Source organism: Choloepus didactylus, chromosome 2 (genome assembly GCF_015220235.1).
Source record: "Choloepus didactylus isolate mChoDid1 chromosome 2, mChoDid1.pri, whole genome shotgun sequence".
Classification (NCBI taxonomy): Eukaryota; Metazoa; Chordata; class Mammalia; order Pilosa; family Megalonychidae; genus Choloepus; species Choloepus didactylus.
In genome coordinates, this window is record NC_051308.1 from 68,801,152 (window position 1) to 68,826,535 (window position 25,384).

The following is a 25,384-nucleotide window of genomic DNA, read 5'->3' on the forward strand; positions in this document are numbered from 1 at the left end:
TGTGAACATAGTTAACAGTACTGAAATATATAAACGAATGTGATTAAAAGGGGAAATACATTGTATATATGGTAACAGAATGAAAATTAAAAAAACAGTGAATTGTAAGTTAAACCTTAGCCTGTAGTTAATAGTACAGTTATAAAAATGTGCTATCATCAATTGTAACAAATGTTCTACACCAATACAAAGTGTTAATAATAGGGTGTTATTTGGGTATCCTGTATTTTATGCACAATTTTTCTCTAAAAGCACAAATACTCTAATGAAATAAAAATGTAAAAAAATACCTGTATATTTTTGGCACATTCCAAAGATCATCATTCAGTTTTTTCTGCTTTGACCTTTTCACATGGTGAATTATATGACTGGGTTTTGTAAACATGAACCACCATTGCATTCATAGAATAAATCCTACTTGTCTATGGTATATTATTTTTTAATATAATGCTAGTTCGTGTTTCAGTATTTTAGGATTATTGCATGTATATTTATAAATGATAATCATCTCTACTTGTTTTTTGGGCTTTTAATCAGATATTGGTATTACTAGGTAAAATAATTTAAGAATCTACATTTTTTAATGGCTTGAAATAGTTTAAACAGAATAATAATCAGTTGCTTGTAAGTTTAGTAACTTTGATAGAACTCAATGGTGAAACATTTCAGCTTGACTTTTTTTGTTGCTGTTGTTTTTTTAAGGGGTAGCTATTTGATAATTTCTCCAGTTTCTTTCATAAATATTGATCTACTTGATTTTTTTATTTGAGTTGCTTTAAAATTTACATATTCTTGAGAAATTCTACCATTTTATTCATATTTTAAATTTCTTAACATAGGTATCTAAAATATCCTAATTTTTATTTCCTTAGTAGCAAGGGTTATATACCCATTTCTCTTTCAACCTTTTATTTCTGTCTTTTATTATTTAGCTGTTTTTTCTATTTCCCCCCAAAGAACCCAGTATTGTTTTTATTAATCAGGTTTTTTTTGTATTTTTGTATTTACTGATTTTTGCTTTAAATTTTTAAATTCCGTTTTTCTGCTTTGTTAAAGTTTCTTTTATAGTCTTGTCTAGATCTTCTTTACCTGAATGTTTAATTCTTTCAGTTTTACTCATACTTATTAATAAACATGTTTAAGGTATTGGATTTTCCTCTGAGTGTAGCTTTGGCTCTATCTTATAACTTTTTATATGTAGCGTACTTATCACTTTTAATTTCAATGTATAAATTCTGATTTTCTTTCTGACCCAAAATTATTTAGACATTTGTCTTTCAAAGCCTAATTAATTGGGTATTTGGCAGCTATACTTTTCTATTAGTTAACATTTTGAATCATTATCGTAATTGAATGTGATTTGTATAATACAATCCAATTGTTTGAATTTATTGAGATTCTTTTGGGGAACCCATATGGAATGTTGAAGTAATATTGGAGGTTGATCTTGTAATCACAAGGTAACAGCAACATGCTAAGAAAGCCACAGATAGACAGAGCTGGTCACTGATACCAGCTCTGAAGAGTCTACCTTGGGACTTCTTGTTACATAGAAAAACAGAATCTCTAATTTTCGTGAGAATTTTTTTAGTTTTCTTTTTCAATAGTAGCTAAATGCAATCTGTTACTGATATAAGTTCCATAAACTGTTCAAACATACTGCTAATTAATAACCCCTTTGTGATTAAAATAATTTGAGGAGAAACAAGAAGAGATAATATGAAATTCTTGATTGAGAAGGCCATTCTGTGTTTTTTTCTTTCATTCTTGAACAAAAATGTTGATTGCCCATATTCCTGATTTCTGTCCACTATGTGGTAGTTGGTTCCTCTCCAATCCAGAATGATGGGCTGAAGAGCCCACACACTGGTCCAGGAACTGGGTTCTAGCAGGAGTGCATCGAGTATAAATTTTTTCAAAAGTTGTTTTGGTGCTCTTCTACATTTATTGACTGCCTCTGTGGTGTTCTATGTTATAATTTCCAAAATGTCCTTATATTCACAATGACATCAGTTTCACAAGGCCTCATGTTTCAGAAAAAACTCTGTTGTGACTGATTTTCTACTACTTTCTGTCAAGTTAATTTATGGATTTATCATGTCACCTGGTTTAGAAAGATGGGGAGAAGAAAAAATATAGTTGTCTGTTGGAGGAGGAAAGTGGAGGGAGGTTAATGGGAAGATTACTGTGCCAGTTTGAATGTATTATGTCCCCCCAAATGCCATTGCTCTGCCCATTTGGGGTGGGTCTAAGTTGATCAGTGGAGCCATATAAATGAGCTGACATAATAGAAGGAACTCAGTGCAGCTGTGAGTGACATTTTGAAGAGGAGTTACAGCCAAGAGGGACACTTTGAAGAAAGCAGAGGAGCTGCAGATGAGAGACAGTTTGAAGACGGCTGTTGAAAGCAGACTCTTGCTCCGGAGAAGCTGAGAGAGGACAAATACCCCAAGTGCGACTAAGAGTGACATTTTTGAGGAACTGCAGCCTAGAGAGGAATGTCCTGGGAGAAAGCCATTTTGAAACCAGAACTTTGGAGCAGACACCAGCCACGTGCCTCCCCAGCTAACAGAGGTTTTCCAGGCACCATTGGCCATCCTCCAGTGAAGGTCCCAATTGCTGATGTGTTACCTTGGATACTTTATGGCCTTAAGACTGTAACTGTGTAACCAAATAAACCCCCTTTTATAAAAGCCAATCCATTTCTGGTGTTTTGCATTCCAGCAGCATTAGCAAACTAGAACAATTAGGTTATTGGAATCCAGAGCCATTCCCAAATAGTGGAGAGGGTTCATTAACCTTTTTTTTGTTGTTGCTGAACCTGGGTGTTAGAATCATGGACAAAGAGTAGAGAAATATAAATCTTCCTCTTTTTCTCAGGTCATCTCCATTTCAGAAAGTGATCAGGATTCCCCAAAAGCCAAAGCTTGAATAGTTTTTACTTCTCTCAGCTTCATCAGACTATGTTTGGTATCAAATCCTTCAAGATTCTGACATTAGCTTGTTCTTATTCATGTGGAACATTTTTTACTTTTTCTTCTTTTAGTATCTTGATATTTAAAGACATTTTGGGAGAGGTTGCATTTGATCATCAGGCTAACAGCCCATAATGCAATCTCTCTAAACTTCTTTTTAAAGTGTTTTCTTTTTAAAGTCACACAACAAAATCATGAAACAGGTAGTGTGGTTATTATGTACTTTCATATCATTTTCCCCATCCTCTCTTGGTTCTTCCACAAGTGAAGATGACTCTGGTCCCTGGTGTCTCGATCTGTGTATTTTTAGTGATGTCTATTACCATACCTGAGTTATGACTTGGTTGTCCTCTGACTCATGGCTTTTGGCTTACCTATTTTTCCCACAGCATGTTACCCTATGACATTCTGCCCACACACAAGAGTAAGACATCTTCAGAAAGAATGTAACCTATTTTCCATGGAGTCTGGAGTCTAGAAAGCAAATTTCCCACCAGCAATAAGCTGCCCATAATTGTATCCAGGACACAATCCAGGTTCTTGCACAAGACAGTGGGCAAATGATAAATGAAACATTGTTCCGCTACACTTGCACCCAGCCTTCCCAAGCTCTCGTTCACATATCCCCACTGAATTGTCATCTACATGCAGTTCTCCCCAACACACATAAGCAGGCAGCCAGTCTTTATTTCTGTTAGGATGAGATGAGAAAAATGCTTGACTTTTAAGCAAAATATCTTTGCTTTTCCTCTCTCTATGTTCTGTTTTCTTTGGTAGACTTCTCCATTCTCACAGCTTCAACTTGCACATCTATAGAGATGACTCTATGGAGATTTCTCTCCCGGGTTCCTGTCCAACCACCTATTGAATTTCCCCATCTAGATATTCTTCTCTTATCTCAAATCCATCATGGCCCCAAATACACTCACATCTTCCCTCCCGACTTACCTGTTTCCTTACTGGTAGCTAGTCACCAAAGATTAATTGCCCTTTACCTTATCCTCCTACTTATTGTGCCTAAGACTTACGGAGTTAGTTCATCTTTGTGGTGACTCACCACCACTTCCTTTGCATTTCTCTGGCCACCACCCGAATACTGGCAGGGCTATATTGGAACTTTGTGGTTCCCTCCTCTCCTGCATGTAATTCAAATCTAAAACTATGCCAGACCCTAACATACAAAGCTTAATTTGTATGTCAAATTTTTTTTAAAACATCATTTGCCTAGAGTTTATGAATACAAAATTATGCATATGTTCACTGAAAGTGAACTTTTTAAAAATTTTTCTTGGTGCCCAACTTTTACTGTTGCCCTGTGTTCATTGTCAGTGAAAAGAGTTTAGCTAGGTTAGCTTTACCCAAACTAATAAAATATTCTGCTTTTTTATTCTGTTGCAATGTCTGTTCCATTTGATTTGCTTTATTCTCTTCTGTCAGTTAATATTTCCCAGTCATAACTCTTTTCTTTCCAGAAACTTGAAATGCTGTCTCTAATTCACCAAATTGACTATACCCTGTTTGTGAGGCATCTCAACAGTTTGGCCATAGCTCATCTTTTAAGCCATTTTTCCCTATACTTCTTGTGCCTCATATTCCAGTCAAGTTGGACTTACTAATTCCCACATGAACCCCATATTCATCTTTCTTTAAGCCTTTGCTTATGCTGAATTCCCTCTAACTCAAATCCCTTCTCCACTTTCCCCAAAATTTTCTTACCAAAATTCTAGTGAGTTTTCAGAGCCTATCTCAAACATTTTCTTCTTTTGCAATCCCCCTTCACTCAAAAATAAGTAAACAAGCAGAACTGGAGGGACTATGTAGTATTTTACATTTCTCTTTTGGTTCTTGGTGTAGCATACTTTGTATAGTTTTTTCCATAACTTTTTCCCAAGCATAGGCCAGATTCTCAACTTATTTTACTTTGTTGTAGTAATAGATACACATAACATTCTTTTATAGATGCAATACTGTTGCATAAAGACAGTCCCTAGCCTTTATCCATATAGACAGTCTACCCAAAGTTTGTTTCTAGACTGATCATTTGGAACTCAAAAGACAGCTTCCTTTTGAGGTAATAATCTAAATAGAAATTATGTTCTTAAAAGCCTATTAAATCCTTAATGTAATGAAGGAATGGAAACTAAACCAAAGTGTATAATAATAATGAATCTATAGGGAAATTAATTCAGACTTCTAATATGGGACATGTTTTTTATCCCCATGTTATGGAGATATTCTGAGGTCCAATCAACTAGTGTTGATGCCTATGACCTGTGATAGAACCCCTGAAAGAGTGAAGGCCAGAGAGGGCTCCACAATGGGAAGAACTGTGAGGTTATGGTCAGAATTATATTTTAAAGGCAAGGAGGAGGGGAAGCCAGATTCAGGGCCCCTTCATTTTCTTTCCCTTCTATATCTGATTTTCCCAGTGCCTCTCCTCCTTGTAGAATGTTCCCTTAAATTCATGACTCTTTATAACCAGAAGAGATCTCAGCAATCATTTAGTCTCCCCACCATTAATCTGAAATGTGAGTGAACCAAGACATTGAGTAGCCTTGGGGGTAGGGGGCACAGAAATTCTCCAGTTGTAACTCAGATCTTCAATTCATCTTTGATTTCTAATCAGACTTCTCACCTGCTGGGAATATACAGTGTTCTATTTCCTCAGGTTCAAAGGCCTAACAATCTTCCCTGACTGTGGGAAAACAATCTTGAGTCTTATCAGTACTGGAGCACTTATTAGGCAGGCAGGGGCATCATAAAATAAGAAACCCATTCAGAATAATGTTATGTGGAAAATCAGAACATTGTTGGATTTCTTTACATTTACTTTATGATAGGTATTGCTGATGGTGGGGAACACCATGAAGTTTTCATTGTCCCAGGATCTAGAGATCCAGCCCTGATCCGTGTTAAGCAGGAGCTACTCATTTCACACCTGTATACCCCAGCATATCTGAGTCTACATCTGCTTTCTTATCCTTCAGTCTAGTCAAAGAAGTTCATGTTCCTCATTTTCCCTAAATATGACTGTGCTGGTTTGGAGTTGTTATGTGCCCCAGAAAAGGTCATGTCCTTTTAATCCATTCCTTTTTTTTTTTTTTTTTTTTTTTTACTAAATTCAGTTTTATTGAAATACATTCACACACCGTACAATCATCCATGGTATACAATCCACTGTCCACAATATGATAACATAGTTATGTGTTCATCACCACAATCTATCTCTGAACATTTTCCTTACATCAGAAAGAACCAGAACAAGAATAAAAAATAAAAGTGAAAAAAGAACACCCAAATCATCCCCCCATCCCACCCCATTTGTCCTTTAGTTTTTATCCCCATTTTTCTACTCATCCATACACTAGATAAAGGGGGTGTGATCCACAAGGTCTTCACAATCACACTGTCACCCCTTGTAATCTACATTATTATATAATTGTCTTCAGGAGTCCAGACTGCTGGGTTGGAGTTTGGTAGTTTCACGTATTTACTTCTAGCTATTCCAATACATTAAAACCTAAGAGGTGTTATCTATATAGTGCATAAGAATGTCCACCAGAGTGACCTCTCGACTCCATTTGAAATCTCTCAGCCACTGAAACTATTTCGTCTCATTTTGCATCCCCCTTTTGGTCAAGAAGATACTCTCAGTCCTACAATGCCGGGTCCACATTCACCCCCGGGAGTCATATTCTGCATTGCCAGGGAGATTTACATCCCTGGGAGTCAGGTCCCACATAGGGGGGAGGGCAGCGAGTTCACCTGTCGAGAGGGCTCAGTTAGAGAGAGAGAGGGCCACATCTGAGCAACAAAGAGGTACTCAGGGGGAGACTCTTAGGCACCATTACATGCAAGTTTAGACACTCCTTTGTGGTAATGAGCTTTATAAGGGCAAATCCCATGCTCGAGGGTTCAGCATATCAAACCGCCAGTCCCAATGTTTGTGACAACATCAGCACCAGTCCAGGTGAGGATGTCCAAAACATCTGCACCTTCCCCCAGATCCTCGGGGCTGGGGAGGGGGAGGCTGTAAATATATTTTTTATTATCTGCCCAAATTACTCTGGGATGTGTCACTATTTCACTCCAGCCTATACTAACCTACCATATCTCACTTCCTATTCAAAGTTCCATGCAATTGTGGTGTTTGAACAAATCGACTGTAGAGTTGTACCATTTAGAAAATTTAGATCCTGTACCAAATAGATATCTCTTCCCTTGGTCTCATATGGAAGTTGAAGTTTTAAAACACAATCAGTTTCAACCTTTACCCTTTGGCCTGGCTGGCCCTGGTCTTAACCAGACCTGCTTCATTCATATCACTAATTGAAGTCTGGGCTCTTTTTCAGCTTTTTTTTTTTTTTTTTTTTTTTTTGACAGTGGCTGTATGCACTAATACTGACATTCATATCTGCCGAGCTCTAGCTCTGAGTTTCAGGTGTCTCAGAGATATGCATTGTTCCAGAGACCAATCACATTATACGCTAGGGGATCAGCATCTCACAGTTTAGAGATAGGCATTACAATTCAGGGATAGAGTTAACTGCTGTAAGAGCTTACAATCTAGGGACTGTTACAATTATTATGTCCACGTTAGGCTATGTTCTAAGATTCAATTCTGAGTTTACACATTGTAGTTAGTCCATATTGGTGAGGCATCATCCCTCTCACCATGTTTTCTCCAACACTTTACTCCTATATATATATTTTTCCACAATTTTATAGAGTTATATTCTCATACCATACATTTATCCACAGTGTACAATCAATTGTTCATGGTATCATCATAAAGTTGTACATTTATCACCACAATCAGCACTTGAACGTACTGATTACTACAAGAAAAATTGTTTTTTTTTTTTTTTTTTAGCAATAAGAAAAAAATGCTAAAAAGAAAAATAACATGTCATACAATACAATATACTAGTAAGGACAGCAAATAACACCGCTACCAAGAATCCCATATTCCTCCCCTATGTCCCCCTCTCATATACATTTAGCATTGGCATATTGCCTTTGTTACATTTAATGGAGGTATATTACAATGTTACTGTTGACCATAGACTCCAGTTTGCTTTGATTATGTTTTTTCCTGAATACCATCCCCTTTTCAAATTTCTAAATGGTTGACATTCATTTGCTTTCCCACATGCAAAATCATTTTTATATTCATATATTTAGTAACAGTCATTGGCCACTCCAGTTTTTGCCACGTTATACAGTCCCAGTCTTTATCATCTATCTTTACCTCTGCTGTCATACATTCTCCTATCCCACCTCTTTCAGCTTTACTCACAGACATCTTTGTTCAGTGTACTTACAATACCGTGCTACCATCACACAGTATTATGCTATCTATTTCTGGATATATGCAATCAATCCTAAACATTCTGTAGTCCTTCGGCATCAAATGGCTGATCTCTGCCCTCTTTCTATCTCCTGGTCACCTGTGTTGTCAGCTTTTAACTCCGAAAGTTTGTTCATTAATGTCTGTTCATATTAGTGAGACCATACAGAATCTGTCCTTTATTTCTGGCTAACTTCACTCAGCATAATGTCCTCACGGTTCATCCACATTATTACATGATCCATGTCCTTGTTCTGTCTTACAGCTGCATAATATTCCATCATGTGTATATACCACAGTTTGTTTATCCACTCGTCCTTTGATGGACATTTGGGCTGTTTCCATCTCTTGGCAATTGTGAATAATGCTGCAATAAACATCAGTTTACAAATGTCTGTTTGTGTCTTAAGTTTCAGTTCCTCTGAGTAAATACCTAGCAATGGAATAGCTGGGTCATATGGCAAATCTATAATTAGCTTCCTGAGGAACCTCCACACTGTCTTCCAGAGTGGTTGCACCATTCTACATTCCCACCAACAATGAATAAGTGTGCCTCTTTCTCCATATCCTCTCCAGCACTTGTCATTTTCTGTTTTTTGGATAATGGCCATTCTGGTAGGTGTGAGATGATATCTCATTGTGGTTTTGATTTGCATTTCCTTAATAGCCAGTGAAGTTGAGCATTTTTTCATATGCTTTTGAGCCATTTGTATTTCTTCTTCAGAAAAATGTCTGTTCATGTCTTTTGCCCATTTTTTAACTGGATTGTTTGTCTTTCTGTTATTGAGATGCAGGATTCCTTTATATATTCGGGATATTAAACCCTTATCTGATATGTGGTTTCCAAATATCATCTCCCATTGTGTAGGTTGCCTTTTTACTTTTCTGACAAACTCCTTTGATGTACAAAAGTGTTTAATTTTGAGGAGATCCCATTTGTCTATTTGTTCTTTGGTTGCTCGTGCCTTGGGTGTGAGGTCTAAGAAACCACCACCTTTCACAAGATCTTTAAGATATTGCCCTACATTTTATTCTAAGAGTTTTATGGTCTTGGTGCTAATGTTTAGGTCTTTGATCCACTTTGAGTTAATTTTGGTATAAGGTGTGAGATGGACATCCTCTTTCATTCTTTTGGAAATGGATATCCAGTTCTCCAAACACCATTTATTGAACAGGCTGCTCTTTCCCAGTTGCTTCGACTTCACTGCCGTATCAAAGATCAGTTGTCCATAGATGCGAGGGTCTACTTCCGAACACTCAGTTCGATTCCATTGATCAGTATATCTGTCCTTATGCCAGTACCATGCTGTTTTGAGCACTGTAGCTTTGTAATATGCTTCAAAGTCAGGTAGTGTGAGACCTCCCACTTCATTCCTCTTTCTCAAGATATTTTTGGCTATTCAGGGCACCTTACCCTTCCAAATAAATTTAGTTATTGGTTTTTCTATTTCTGTAAAGTAAGTTGTTGGGATTTGAATTGGTATTGCATTGAATCTGTAAATCAGTTTAGGTAAAATTGCCATCTTAACTATATTTAGTCTTCCAATCCATGAACATGGTATGTTCTTCCATTTTTTCAGGTCTTATTCAATTTCTTTTAGCAGTTTCTTATAGTTTTCTATGTAATGGTCTTTTGTATCCTTGGTTAAGTTTATTCCTAAATACTTGATTCCTTTGCTTGCTATTGTAAATGGGATTTTTTTTCTTAATTTCCTCCTCTTGTTGCACATTACTTGTGTATAGGAACACTGCAGATTTTTGCGTGTTGTTCTTGTAGCCTGCTACTTTGCTGTATTCATTGACTAGTTCTAGTAGCTTTGCTGTAGATTTTTCTGGATTTCCTACATATAGAATCATGTCATCTGCAAATAGCGAAAGTTTTACTTCTTCCTCTCCAATTTGGATGCCTTTTATTTCTTTTTCTTGACTAATTGCTCTAGCTAGAAATTTCAGCACAATGTTGAATAACAATGGTGATAGTGGGCATCCCTGTCTTGTTCCTGATCTTAGAGGAAAAGCTTTCAGTCTCTCCCCATTGAGTGTGATGTTACCTGTGGGTTTTTCATATATTGCCTTTATCATATTGAAAAAGTTCCCTTCTATTCCTATCCTTTGAAGTGTTTTCATCAGGAAAGGATGTTGAATTTTGTCAAATGCCTTTTCTGCATCAATCGAGATGATCATGTGGTTCTTCTGCTTTGATTTATTGATGTGGTGTATTACATTAATTGATTTTCTTGTGTTGAACCAGCCTTGCATACCTGGAATAAATCCCACCTGGTAGTGGTGTATAATTCTTTTAATGTGCTGCTGGATTCGATTTGCGAGTATTTTGTTGAGGATTTTTGCGTCTATATTCATTAAAGAAATTGGTATATAATTTTCTTTTTTTGTAGTATCTTTGCCTGGTTTTGGTATCAGGGTGATGATGGCTTCATAGAAAGAGTTACGTAGCTTTCCCTCTTCTTCAATTTTTTTGAAGAGATTGAGCAGGATTGGTACTAATTCATTCTTGAATGCTTGGTAGAATTCACATGTGAAACCATCTGGTCCTGGGCTTTTCCTTTTTGGGAGCTTTTTGATGACTGACTCAATCTCTTTACTTGTGATTGGTTTGTTGAGGTCATCTATTTCTTCTTGAGTTAATGTTGGTTGTTTATGCTTTTCTAGGAAGTTGTCCATTTCATCTAAGTTGTCTAGTTTATTAGCATATAGTTGCTCATAGTTTCTTCTCATTATCTCCTTAATTTCTGCAGTGTCGGTAGTTATATTTCCTTTCCCATTTCTGATTGCATTTATTTGCATCTGCTCTCTCTTTTTTTTGTTAGCCTAGCCAGTGGTCCATCGATTTTATTGATTTTCTCAAAGAACCAACTTCTGGTTTTGTTGATTCTCTCTATTGTTTTCCTGTTCTCAATTGCATTTATTTCTGCTCTAATCTTTGTTATTTCTTCCCTTCTGCTTGCTTTGGGGTTAGTTTGCTGTTCTTTCTCTAATTCCTCCAGGTGAGCAGTTAACTCTTCAATTTTTACTCTCTCTTCTCTTTTAATATAGGCATTTAGGGCAATAAATTTCCCTCTCAGCACCGCCTTTGCTGCATTTCATAAGTTTTGATAAGTTGTGTTTTCATTGTCATTTGCCTCGAGGTATTTACTAATTTCTCTTGTAATTTCTTCCTTTACCCACTGGTTTTCTAAGAGGGTGTTGTTTAGCCTCCATATGTTTGTGAATTTTATGACCTTCTGCCTTTTGTTTATTTCCAACTTCATTCCATTGTGGTCTGAGAAAGTGTTTTGTATAATATCAATATTTTTAAATTTGTTGAGACTTGCTTTGTGACCCATCGTGTGGTCTATCCTAGAGAATGTTCCATGAGCACTTGAGAAAAAAGTGTATCGTGCTGTTGTTGGATGTAGTGTTCTATAAACATCTGTCAAGTCTAGTTCTTTTATCATACAATTCAACATCTCTGTTTCTTTAGTGATCCTCTGTCTAGATGTTCTATCCATTGATGAGAGTGGTGTATTGAAGTCTCCAACTATTATTGTAGAGGTATCTATTTCTCCTTTCAGTGATCGCAGTGTTTGCCTCATGAATTTTGGGGCATTCTGGTTTGGTGCATAAATATTTATGACTGTTATGTTTTTTGATGAATTGACCCTTTTATTAATATATAGTGTCCTTCTTTGTCTCTTTTAATTGTTTTGCTTTTGAAGTCTAACTTGTCTGATATTAATATAGCTACTCCCGCTTTTTTCTGGTTGTTGTTTGAATGAAATATCTTTTTCCTACCTTTCACTTTCAGTCTATGTTTGTCCTTGTGTCTAAAATGAGTTTCTTGTAGACAGCATATAGATGGGTCCTGTTTTTTAATGCATTCTGCCAGTCTGTGTCTTTTTATTGGGGAGTTTAATCCATTTACGTTTAGTGTTATTACTGTAAGGGCAGTACTTTCTACTACCATTTTGTTTTTTGGAATTTATATGCCATATCTTATTTTTTCCTCTCCTTTTACCTTTCCTGATAATCTTCATTTCTGCACTCTTCTCCAACTCTCTCTCTCCTGTCTTTTCCTATCAGCCTGTAGCACTCCCTTTAGTATTTCTTGTAGTGCTGGTCTCTTATTCACAAACTCTCTCAGTGTCTGTTTGTCTGAAAATGTTTTAATCTCTCCCTCATTTTTGAAGGAAAGTTTTGCTGGATATAGAATTCTTGGTTGGCAGTTTTTCTCTTTCAGTATCTTAAATATATCATGCCGCTGTCTTCTTGCCTCCATGGTTTCTGCAGAGAAATCTATACATAGACTTATCGACCTTCCCTTGTATGTGATGGATCGCTTTTCTCTTGCTGCTTTCAGAATCTTCTCTTTGTCTTTGACATTGAACAATCTGACCAGTAAGTGTCTTGGAGTAGGCCTATTGGGATCTATTCTATTTGGGGTACGTTGTACTTCTTGAATCTCTAATTTTCTGTCTTTTATAAGAGTTGGGAAATTTTCAGTGAATATGTCTTCTATTACTCTTTCTGCCCCTTTTCCCCTCTCTTCTCCTTCTGGGATACCCATAACACGTATATTTGTGCGTTTCATGTTGTCACTCAGCTCCTTAAAAACCCGCTCATATTTTTCCATTTTTTTCACCATCTGTTCTTTTGTGTGTATGAATTCGAATGACCTGTCTTCCAGTTCACTGATCCTTTCTTCTGCCTGTTCAAATCTACTGTTGTGTCCCTCCATTGTGTTTTTCATGTCCTCCATTGTGGCCTTCATTCCCATGAGTTCTGCCATTTGTTTTTTTAAGTTTATGAATTCTTCTTTATGGTCATCCAGTGTCTTCTTTATATCCTTCAGCTCTTTTGCTATATCTTCCTTCATTTCCTCGAATTTATTTAGCATTAGTTGCCTCCACTCCTGTGTCTCAGCTGAGCTATTAGTTTGTTCCTTTGGCTGGTCCATGTTTTCATGTTTCCTGGTATGGCTTGTTATCTTAAGTTGTCTAGGCATCTGATTTTCTTGATTAGTTTATTTTGGAGCTTGTTTTCTATCTTTTACCTAGTGGTTTTCTTGTTGCTTGGCTTTGTTCTGTGGCCTCTGTTATTCAGTTCAACTTATTCTAGACCTCTAACTTAGGTTCTATTTAATTGATCAGAATTTTTCCCCTCTTCTTTTTTCTGTTTCTTGCTCTGCCTCTATGTAACCTTTTTGTGAGTGGGTCTCCTCAGATATGGTCGACCCTAGTCAGATTTTCCCAGTCTAGTAAGGCCCAGGTCTCACTGGGAGGGTATGGAGTTTTCTTGAGAATGAGACCCTCCTATGAGGCCTTTAGAATTGGTGCTTTTCCTCTCCTGTCCAGCAGGTGGCGCTGGCCAGCATTCAGCTCCCCCACCAGTGTAAGGAGGTGTGGAGACTTTAGTTCTCCTGGTGACTCTGATCCTGTTGGGGCATGGCTGACTGAAGCCGGAATCTGAATTCCAGCCCCTGGGGTCTGAGTTCCCAGAAGGAGGTCTGCCAGTTGAGCTGGACCTCCCTCCATTTTCCCAATCCTCAGAACTCCAGTTGTCTCTCAGGGGCACTATTCCCTTCTCCCCTCTCCTATTTGGGGCCTCTCCAGGTAGATTCCTTGGTCAGCCTTAGTTGCCAATTAAAGATGGGGGTGGAGGCCTTCAGTAGTGAATACGGAATTCAAAGACACTGTGGGTACTCTGTCTCCCCCCAAGCCCAGCCTAGTCCCTCAACCTGGGCTTTCTGATAGAAAATAACCACATATATTACTTTTAGATTAAAAAAAAAAAAAAAATAGAAAAGAAAAACAAGAAAAAGAAAAAAGAAAAAAAAAAAAGAGTCTCTTTTAAAAGTCTTTCCCGAGCCTGGAAGTTTTGTCAGTGTCAGAACAGAGCCTTTAAAGATATGCTTTGGGCTATTGTCTGATAATTACTCTCCAACCGCTTCAGTTCCACCCCTGCCGGGGGCTATTGAAATGTAAAAAGATAAGGGATCAGTGAGAAGCCAGAAGGGTCAAAATTTAGGGGAAAAAAAATGGCTTTTTTGGAGTCTGGGAATGGGTGCCTTCTTTTATGTGCCCCAACTTCTCGGAGCCCAGCCCTTCTTTAGCACCCCAGCTCCCAAAATTAGTTAATTAATTTGTTAATTAATTCTACAGTTGAGGCTGGGTTGAGCCTCCCTTCTTGCCCTCAGCAGATTGCTATTTTTTGTTTTTTTTTTTCCCCCTTTTAGGGAGCCGGCAGCAAGACAGTCTGTGGGTTCTGGGTGGGAAGGGGCGCCAGACCCCTGGTCCGGGGAACTTACAATGTTCGCTGCGATCTCAGCTTTTCCTCCAATTCCAAACTTGCGTCCAATGTGTGACTGATTACTAGAGACCCCGAAAACACTGTTTCATATAGTTCTTGGGTAATTGCCAGCTGCTCTAGGGGAGAGATGAAATTCTGTTCCTCAGCACTCCGCCATCTTGCCCCGCCCTCTTAATCCATTCTTGTGGGTGCAGACTTATTGTGGGTGGGACCTTTCGGTTAGGTTGCTTCAAATGGGATGTGACCCAACCAATTCAAGGTGGGTCTTAATCCTTTACTGGAGCCCTTAACGAGAGGATAAAAGGCAGAAACACGCACACAGAGAAGAGAGAGAGAGAAATGTCCAGAGAAGCAAGAAGGACCCATAGTAGCTGAGAGAGAGAGCCATTGAAACCAGAATCTAGGAGAGAAGGACCAGCAGATGTCACCATGTGTCTTCCCAGGTGACAAAGAAAACCCTAGATCCCAGCAGGCTTTCCTCCAAGAAGGTATCCTTTTGTTGATGCCTTAATTTGGATATTTTTCATGGCCTCAGAATTGTAACTTGTAACCTAATAAATCCCCATTGTTAAAAGCCAGCTCATTGCTAGTATGCTGCATTTTGGTTGCTTTAGCAAACTGAAACAATGACCTTTACCTCTGTATGACTGTTTGTAATCTATATTTGATTAAATGTCTGTCTGTCTTATCTTTTACAATTATAGGTGGTACAGAGCTTCTTTCTACCCTTTATTTTCTATTGCAATTATTAAGAGAGTGAATGCCCAGTCACAGGCTGCTAACTCCAATGCTGAAGAGCTGGGCTGGTCTCTGTCTGCAGGCTGATGCTAATGATACCCTAAACACAAACATGGATTATGGTGATTTACCATCCAATGTCTACCCTCCCCTCAAGGGTTCCATATGATTCAGACAACTCACATTACTTAAAAACTGAAGTGGACAAGAACTGTAGTGCTTGGATAGAACAAATAAAAGGAGAATCTGATGGGGGTGAAAAGAATAAGAGTAATTTATAAATTCAACAATGTTCAAAACAAGTTATCCCAGGTATATTGGAATGTAAATGAAGCTGGATGCTAACTTTCTCTAAAGTTGAACACTGCCTGCAGCTCTAACCTGTGCTGTAAATTTCTTCTCGTTTATTTTAAATGTCATCTCTTCTCACCTGCTGCTGAATTTCAAATTAATGGGCCCTTGCTTCATTAACATTTATAAAAATGTTGAATTGAATTTAATTGAATTGCTCCTTCAGGACAGGCAGGTGGTGCAGCCTTGAACAAGTTACTTAATCTCTCTGAGCCTGACTAATCTCTCTCAGTTTCCTAACCTGAAAAACAGGGATAAAAATAACCTCCTGGCACAGACATGGTGAACCTGTTTGGTGAATGTAATTGAAACACGTCCATTGGAAACATCTGAATGATTGAGTTGATTATTTTCATCTGTGTTTGGCATATACACGTACAATCCAAACTAACGCTGCCAGCTTTTATTCAAGAGTTGTTTTATGATGGGAAGCAAAATTTTTTCATTATGAGAATTGTGTAAGGGGGAACTTACATTTATTGACTACTTCTGTCCCAGGCCCACTGTAGATATTTTATATGTTTTCACTTGTTTATTCCTTATAACATTATATGAGGTTGGCATTATAATTTTCATTTTACCCATGAGGGAATGAAGCACAACTTGGCTAATTGGATTGTCTTGTCACACTCCTTACAAGTGGCAAAATTAGAATGTTTACCCAGGGCTATCTGACTCCAAAACTTTTACCATTTTTTAGTACATGTGCAAGATCATAAATGGTATGTAAGCAATATGAGTTTCTGAAACTTTACAACTGTCTGCATGAGTATTAGGGCAGTGAGTATGTCCACTGAGGGCTTTTGTTCCAAGGAAAAATCTTTTAAATTTGACTAAGAATCCTAAAGATCAAATAAACCTCAGTGAAATAAACTAAAAAATAAAGCACCCAGGTCAGCACTAAGATTTGGCTTCTTTACTGTTTTTTAAAACATGTAAATAAATTTGGAGTCATCAATAGAAAATACTCAGTGATGTCAAATTGCATCCTTGGAAGTTTTTCTGGCCATAGAATCACTATCATGGATTTTTAAAAAGGTAGATTTCCCCCTGTAATATTAGCACTATTGCCCATTAGAACAAAATTAAAATGTAGAGAATATTAAACATTTTTTCCCTTTGTCCAAGCCCCCAAAGACAACCACTGTTAATACTTTGCTTATTTCATAAATTTAAATTTCAAAAGTCTTTCAGGGATTAACTAGACTAATTTCTTAGATTAGAAAATTAAGTGTCAAGAAAGTGTGTACTTCTTACCTAGGGATTCTAATGACTAAAGCAGCTATTCACTTTGATCACGACAAAGGATTTTTGCTGCCATTATTCCCATTGAAGCAACTTGAGTCATTGGTTTCATGTGTAGTCTAACATGCAAATTGCTATAAATTATCCATGTGAATCACATTTGGAATGGCTTGCTTTGCACTACATGCAGTCTTATTTTTAAAATTCCTCAATAAGTCTTAATTAGTTGCATGACATAAAAATGAGACCATATTAAGCAAAGTCTAATGTGGGTTTTTTTCTCCTTATGCAACAAAAACTGTTCCCTTCCTCCAGTGATCAGAGCAAGTGGATTTGACTAAGCAAGATTAGGTTTTGGGCTGGAAACATGGTTATCAAGGAACAGAAAGTGGATGCCTTGGTACCATAAACAACATGGTTCACTTAGTCCTGGGCCCTGCAGTAGGTACTTCCAAAGAGGCCCAAGAATCTTCTGGTCAGAACAGTAGAGCAGAATCGGAGCAGATGGGGCCTAAAGGCTGATTTCCCTCACTTCTCTTTCCTTGAGCCACTTTTCCCTCTTCCTACTTTCTCACCTTTCTTTTCTTGGAGCCTTTATCAGTTGAATATAGAGCCCAGAAATAATGGCAATGAGGGTAGAAATAGCTGCTACAATTTTGTTTTCTGATTGGAGCACATTCCTTGTTGACTGGTGGCCTCTGCTCCTGAAAAGTTTTGTGGGCTCCTTTTAGTCTATGACCCAATGTCAGCTGCATCTTCTGAGCCTTATTTTTGGTTTTATTTTGGAAAAAATGTTTGAAGGAGATATTACTGTTGTTTTCCATTCCCATTCATATCTGATATTCTTTACTCATAATTGTTGGAATTCCTTTTGCCAAGGATTAGGTGCATATTAGGAGTAGTTTCTCCAGCTCCACCCACAGCCTTTTATCATTGTAGGGTTTTACTACTAATTACTGTAAAAAAACTGAGATTGATTAATAAAATAAGAATTTATTACAAATTGTGTAACCTTGGGCAAGTTACTTAACCCACAGGAGTCTATTTCCCTATCTGACATATAAGAGCAATAATAACGCTTACCTCACTGGTTGTTGTTGTGGAGATGAAATGAGATAAGTCATGTAAAGCCATTATACAGTAGTTGGAAATATTGAGTAATCCATTGAAGATAGCTGTTACTATAACTGCTTTTTATTAGATTCTGATTCAGTAGGTCAAGGAGTGAAGGCTGGGAACAATCCCTTGGTTGTTTCTGAAGCAACCCAATTCTGCTCTAGAAAGTAGTTCCCTATCATTTCAATATGAACAAACTAAAAGAAAAAATAGGCTCAAATATGATAGTGGCTATACTTTTAATATTCATTGATTAAGGAAGTGCATATGGGCGAAGTTACTTTGAATTTATTAATGCTTTGAAATGAATTTGCATTTGTTGGTTCAACACAATATATACAGTTATTTAAATATATATTCAAGATATATATTTAGTACAATGACAATGACCATTTGGTATTTCAAATCCATTCTAATAATGGATTATGAGGTTCCTCCTGGGCCCTGTAATAGCCAGGTCAGAAGCCATGGAGCTGGACCAGCATTTCCCAAAGAGTTCTGTGGAACATGAGAGATTCTCTGCAAAAAAAGAAAAAGTTTTCATGGTGAAATAAACTTAGCAAGTACTGCACACTAATCTTCCTCTTAAGACTCACAAAGCATGAAAGCTATTAAAGCCTCTAAGAGATCGTGAAACAATAGCAACTATTTAATTTTGTTTGCTCTAGACTTTAAAGTCCTAGAGTTTCCCAATTTTGTTTGTTCACAAAACCCTTTTTCTCATCATACCTACTGGCATACCTGGAACTAGTTATTGTGAGGAATAAACTGAGAAATGCTCTCAGCTGCATGAGCACCAGAGCTGTGCTTGTGGTTTTCTAATTTCCAACGCTTAGTAGAAGGCAAGCACATGTTCTTTTTAAAGATATCTAATTAATTATATTCAAGAGAAAGATTTCAAATATACAGAGAATCATATAATAAAGTCCTATGGAATCACGCCCATATTTAACAAATATTAATATTATTTTGCTGTATTTATTTCAGAACCTTTCTCTTTTAAACAAATAAGATTAAGTTGAAGCCTCTTCATCCCATTCTCTTTTGTCTATCTCTTAGTGTAACCACTATCCTAGAGTTGGTCTACATCCTACCTATGGTATTAAAGGTTTTCTCTATACACACATGCATGTAAAATAATATTTAATATGCTTTGTATGTTTAAAATATGCTTAAACTCTTATAATGCAATTATAAAGAAGATAACATTAAAAATTAGACAAAAACCTGGACAACTCAAGAAGAAAGATATGCAGATGGTTAGTAAGCACATAAAAAGATGCTCAACATTGTTAGGTGTTAGGGAAACACATAATAACAACAATAAGCTGCCACTCTACACCTAACTGAACGATGAAAATAAAAAGGCTGACCATGCCAAGTGTAAAGCTATGGAGCAACTGAAGCTCTCATACATTGCTGGCAAGAATGCAAAATTGCATAGCCATTTTGGAAAATTGTTTGACATAAAGTTAATAGATATTTACCCAAGAGGAATGAAAACATATGTCCACCCAAAGACCTGTTCTTGAATGAATATTAACAGCTTTATTTATAACAGCCCCAAACTGGAAACAACCTCAATGTCCACCAACTAGCAAATGGATAAACAAATTTTACTGTATCTATTCAATGGAAAACTATATATTAATATTGTTGGTGGCAAAAGCAAATGAGTTACTCAGGTCTGCAACAATATAGATGAATCCCCAAAGCATTACTAAGTGAAATAAGTAGGCACAAAAACCTACATACCATATGATTTCACTATACGGAAAAAAAACCTATAGGGCATCAGTGGTTGCTTGGGATTGGGGTTGGGTTGAGGGGACTGACTACAAAGAGGCACAAGAAAACCTTTTGGAGTGGTATAAATATTCTATGTTTTTATTGTGATGATGACTATACTACTGCACATCTTTTTCAAAATTTATTGACCCGCATATTAAAGAGGGTAAATTTTACTATATGTAAATCATTCTCAATAAACCTAAGAACTAAACTAAAAAGTGGAATTGAAACTAATGAAAATAAACATATTTATACCTGAGTGGTATTATGCTATATGTCTGTGTCATCTATATGTATATCTATATTCCTTTTGCAGCTTGAGTACTTCACTCTATTTTATTATTTCAGTAATCAATATTAATATATGTAGATCAAATTCATTTATTTTTAATTGCTATATGTTTTTCCATTGTATTTATATGATATTCATATGTAATGTGTGCTATTTAATATACTACAATTAATTTGGCTATTTCCTTATAGACAAATATTTAGGTTGTTTCTAAATTTTTCCTTGTTACAATATGACAGTGAGCATCCAAATTAAATTCTTGTGCACATATTAAAGCATTTCTCTGGAGTTATGAACCTAAATTCCTGGGCCAAAGACATGTGCATATTGAACTTTATTAGGTATTGCCAACTTGCTTTCTTAACTTGTTGACCCACAGTATTTTTTAATTTGGGCATTTTCTCTTCATAAATTTTTCATCTCTTTTCTTTTTATACTGTTCCCTAAGTCATTAGTTCTCAACTTTGCTGCACATCATCATCACTTGAAGGGTTTTAAAATGCACAGATGGGGGAGAAACTAAGATGGTGGCTAGGTGAGACAGGGCAAAAAAACACCTCCGTGAAAAACACTAGAGAAAAACTAGAAAGTGACCCAGAATATCGGTTACAGTGATGCGCCAGCTGGACAAGGTCTGCTAGTATCACAGGGGCCGTATACTTGGTGAAACTGGGAGTCTGCATTCTGAAATGAGAGAGTAAGCTGGCTGGAAGATCCACAGCCGCGCGGCGGTGAGGGGAAGCCAGGGCTTGGCATTTGGAGACCAACTGGCTCTTTTAAACAAAAAAAAAAAAAAAAAAAAGGGAGAAAAACAGGAGTGGCTGCAGTTGCAGGAGTGGGAACCACGCAGTAAAACACAGCAAGAGGGGGCTGGGCCGGCCTCTCGGTGTCTGGCCTGGAGGATAGTCTGCTGCAGATACCCTTGGGGCTGGGGGAACGGAGGGGAGAGCTGGAAGCTGAAAGAAACCCTGTGGCTCGCAGCTGGCTCCCTGGAGGGCTGGATAAACTCCTGCCCAGGGCCGTCCCCACAGCTGAGAGCCCCGCCAGTTGTCCCAGAGCTGGGAAGGAGGAACTGTGCGAGGAGGGGGGGTTGAGATGCCCCATTCGGCCAACTTTGCATCAGGCGGAAAGCACCCCTGCACGGCCTGGCGGCCCAGGGCTTCCCTTGAGGGATGGCATGCACTGGTGATGTAGCACAGCATTCCCTCGGCAGAGGCCCTGGAGGATTGCAGCTGGGAGGGGGGGACCCGCTCGGAGAACCCAGGGACACTATGCCAAGTCCCGTGGTTTGTGGGACAGCGAGAGAGAGGGTCTGGGGCTGAAATGAAATGAAGGTTTAGACTCTTGCGGCGGCCTTGAATCTCTGGGAACCTGGGGGATTTGAATATTAAAGCTGCCCCTTCCTCCCTGGCCACCCGGGCACACGCCCCACATTCAGGGCGGACGGCTCCAGCAACACACCCAATCTGAGTTCTCCAACTGAACCCCACAAGAATCATTTCCCCACACACCACGGGAACAAGGTTGAGAACTGACTTGAGGGGTATAGGTGACTCACAGATGCCATCTGCTGGTTAGTTAGAGAAAGTGTACATCACCAAACTCTCTTTCTGAAAAATTAGATTGGTATTTTCTTTTTTACAACTTGAAAGAACCCTATCAAGCAAAGCAAATGCCAAGAGGCCAAAAACAACAGAAAATCTTAATGCATATGATAAAACCAGGCGATATGGAGAATCCGACTCCAAACACACAAATCAAGAAATCAGAAGAGACTTGGCAGAATTAATCAAAGAAATACGATCGAGGAATGAAAACATGGCAAAGGATTTAAAGGACATCAAGAAGACCATGGCCCTGGATATAAGCGACATAAAGAAGACCCTAGAAGAGCATAAAGAAGACATTGCAAGAGTAAATAAAAAATAGAAGATCTTATGGAAATAAAAGAAACTGTTGGCCAAATTAAAAAGACTCTGGATATTCACAATACAAGATTAGAGGAAGCTGAACAATGTCTCAGTGTCCTAGAAGTCCACAGAACAGAAAATGAAAGAACAAAAGAAAGGATGGAGAAAAAGACCGAAAAAATCGAAATGGATCTCAGAGATACGATAGATAAAATGCACAGATACCTGGGTCTCCCCACCCTCAACCCCACAGTGATTCTGATGTGACTGATCAAAAGAATGTAGGCACAGCTGGGTTTGAGAACCGCTATCTTGGCTTATCCCATCCAGACCCAGGACTATCAATATCATGTGTACATACAGCTCCCAGATGTACATCTCTTACCCAGACCCCTCTCCTGATCTCCATACTCTTGTACACATTGGCCTACCCTGAGCTCCTCAAGTCACGTTTAACATGAGTTCATGAACCACATTCATACCGTCCACTCCTCCACAAATGCCCCTGCTTTTCTCCTAGTGTTGACACCTCAATAAAATTGCATCTACATCCTTTCAGTGGCTCAGGGCAGAAAACCGTGGAGTCATCCTAACTCTTCAATTTCTTTCACACCCCACAGATGGTCCACCAGTGAATTATGTTGGCTATTTTTTTGAAATATGTCTAGAATTTGACCACTGTTTCAGTTTGCTAATGCTGCCATTATGCAAAACACCATAATTGGATTGGCTTTTGTAAAGGGTGTTTATTTGGTTACAGATTTACAGTTCTCAGGCCATAAAAGTGTCCAAACTAAGGCATCAACAAGAGGATACCTTCACTGAAGGAAGGCCAATGACGTCTGGAACACCTGCATGTGGCTGGCATCTGCTGGTCCTTTGCTCCCAGGTTGCATTTCAAAATGGCTTTCTCCAAAATGTCTCTGGGCTTCTGCGTCTCTTAGCTTCTCTCAGTTCTCCACTTGGCTCCCCTGGGGCGTTTCCCTCTAAGCATCTGGGGGTCCTCTCTTAGCTTCTCAGGGCAAACTCTGGGCTTCATCTCCAAACGTCCTTCTGTCTGAATCTCCAAGTGTCTCCAAGCTTCAGCATCTCTGTCAGCTTGAGCTCTCTTAAGTATTCCAGTGAACTATTCCAGACCCACCCTGAATGGAAATAATTTAATCAAAGGTATAATCCACAGCTGGGTGAGTCACATTTCCATGGAAGCACTCAAACAAAAGATTCCACCCCAATCAAAAGTCTGCCCCCACAAGATTGGATTAACGAATATGGCTTTTGTGGGGGGACATCATAGATTCAAACCAACACAACCACTTTTCATCATCTCCCTCTCTAATCTTACCCAAGGCAGCAGCAGCATCCCCTCGGATACTGCAATAACTACATTACTGGTCTCAGCCACTCTTGCTCCTTGTGATTTATTTTCCATAGGGAGGCCAGAGGGATTCTTTAAGAACCTACATTACATAATGCCCTTCCTTTGGGTCAAACTTCTGCAAGAACTTTCCATCTAATTTGGATAAAAGTCACTCTTGGCCATGGGCTCTATGGCCCTGTATGACTTTAAGACTCTGCTATTCCTGTCCCTTTATCTCCTTCCATTCCTCCTCCTCTCACATTGCTCCAGACACATTGGCCTTGTTGTCCTTCCTCAAATGCTTCAAGCATGCCTCTGTCTCAGAGCCTTTGCCCTTGCTGTTTCCTCTGCTTGGGACCCTGGGCCTTCAGAAATCAGCATGGAAGTCTCCCTCACTTCTCACTTTTTTTTCTTTTCTTTTTTTTTTTATCTTTACCTAAATATCACCTGCTGGAGTGGGCTTTTCTCTACAGTGTGTAAAAACTAGCACCCTCCCACCATCGTTTTCTACTCACTTATCTTCTTTATTCTTCCTTAGAATACGTAACATGAGATGTTACATAATTATGTATTCATTGTCTGTTTCTCTCTTTGACAAAAATATAAACTATACAGACAAATATGTCTATTTAGGTCATTACTGTATCCCCAGCTCCCCAAAGAATGTCTGGTATATTGTATGTATGTATGTATGTATATATGTATGTATTTTTCATAAGAAGAATGAAGGAAGAAGGTTTTAAATGATGATGGCAAAAAAAAAAAAAAGCATAGTTTATTAGATGTCTTTAAAGTTCAAGGCCTTGGGTAGGGCCCTGACATGTTTTTTATTACAAAAGTAAATAGTCATGTGCTATTTTTATGACTTCCCTGTGAAAATTAGAGTGTGCTTTATATTATCATTACTAAATTTATTGCTCTGCTTTAATATTCAGACAAGATATGAAACTTACAGAGAACATTCTCAAGTCTTTCTCTTTTTCTAAATAACAAAAGCAAATAGCATTTAGGCCCCTCCCCTGCCCCTCCCAAGAATACTAAAAAACGAGAAATTCAAAGTGGAATCTGAAATAACAGAAACAATGACATCAGAGCCAATTTAGTGACCTTGGTTAGGGCCCCACCCTCCACATTTGAAAAGGTACTTTTGTTCCAGGACAAAATAAGAAGCAGTTTGTTATATATAATAGGGTCTCTTTTCACCATGATTCCAGGGAACAAACTGCTCTGAGAAACTTCTGGGAACACATAACTCTGTTCTATCTTATGCATTCACAAAAATAATTCAGTTTTTAAAAGTGTAGTGACCTGAGATTTAAAAAAAAGCTGAACCTAGGTGAGTCAGAAAGCTTTCATTCTGAGTCAGAGTTATTTGTATCTGTGCAAAAGCAATTTTTCTTCTAGTTAATTTGTCTTCTGCTTCTCTTTCTTTATTGCAATAACATAAAGTATTGGATGGAACATGGACTTTGGCACTGAGAACTAGGTTCAAATCCAAATTCTGAGAGTTATACACTGGGTGATGCTGAGCCACTTCCTCCATCTCTTCAGGCCCCAATTTCTTTATCTTTACCTGCCTTGTACAGTCATTGTGGTTTCTAGTCTGTGTTTACATAGTAAATGTAAGTTTCTAACTAATGTCTGTGCCTACATCCCATTTCCCTACCAGATGGATCTAACAGCATTTGTTTTGGTGTATGTGCTTGGCCACAGGAAGCAATGCCATGTCAGCTAGTTTGTCCATCTTTCTGTTCATTTCCATACTGAGGACTCTTTTTCTTTCTTTCTTTCTTTCTTTCTTTCTTTCTTTCTTTCTTTCTTTCTTTCATTTCTTTTCTTTTCTTTCTTTCTTTCTTTCTTTCTTTCTTTCTTTCTTTCTTTCTTTCTTTCTTTCTTCTTTCTTCTTTCTTTCTTTCTTTCTTTCTTTCTTTCTTTCTTTCTTTCTTTTCTTTC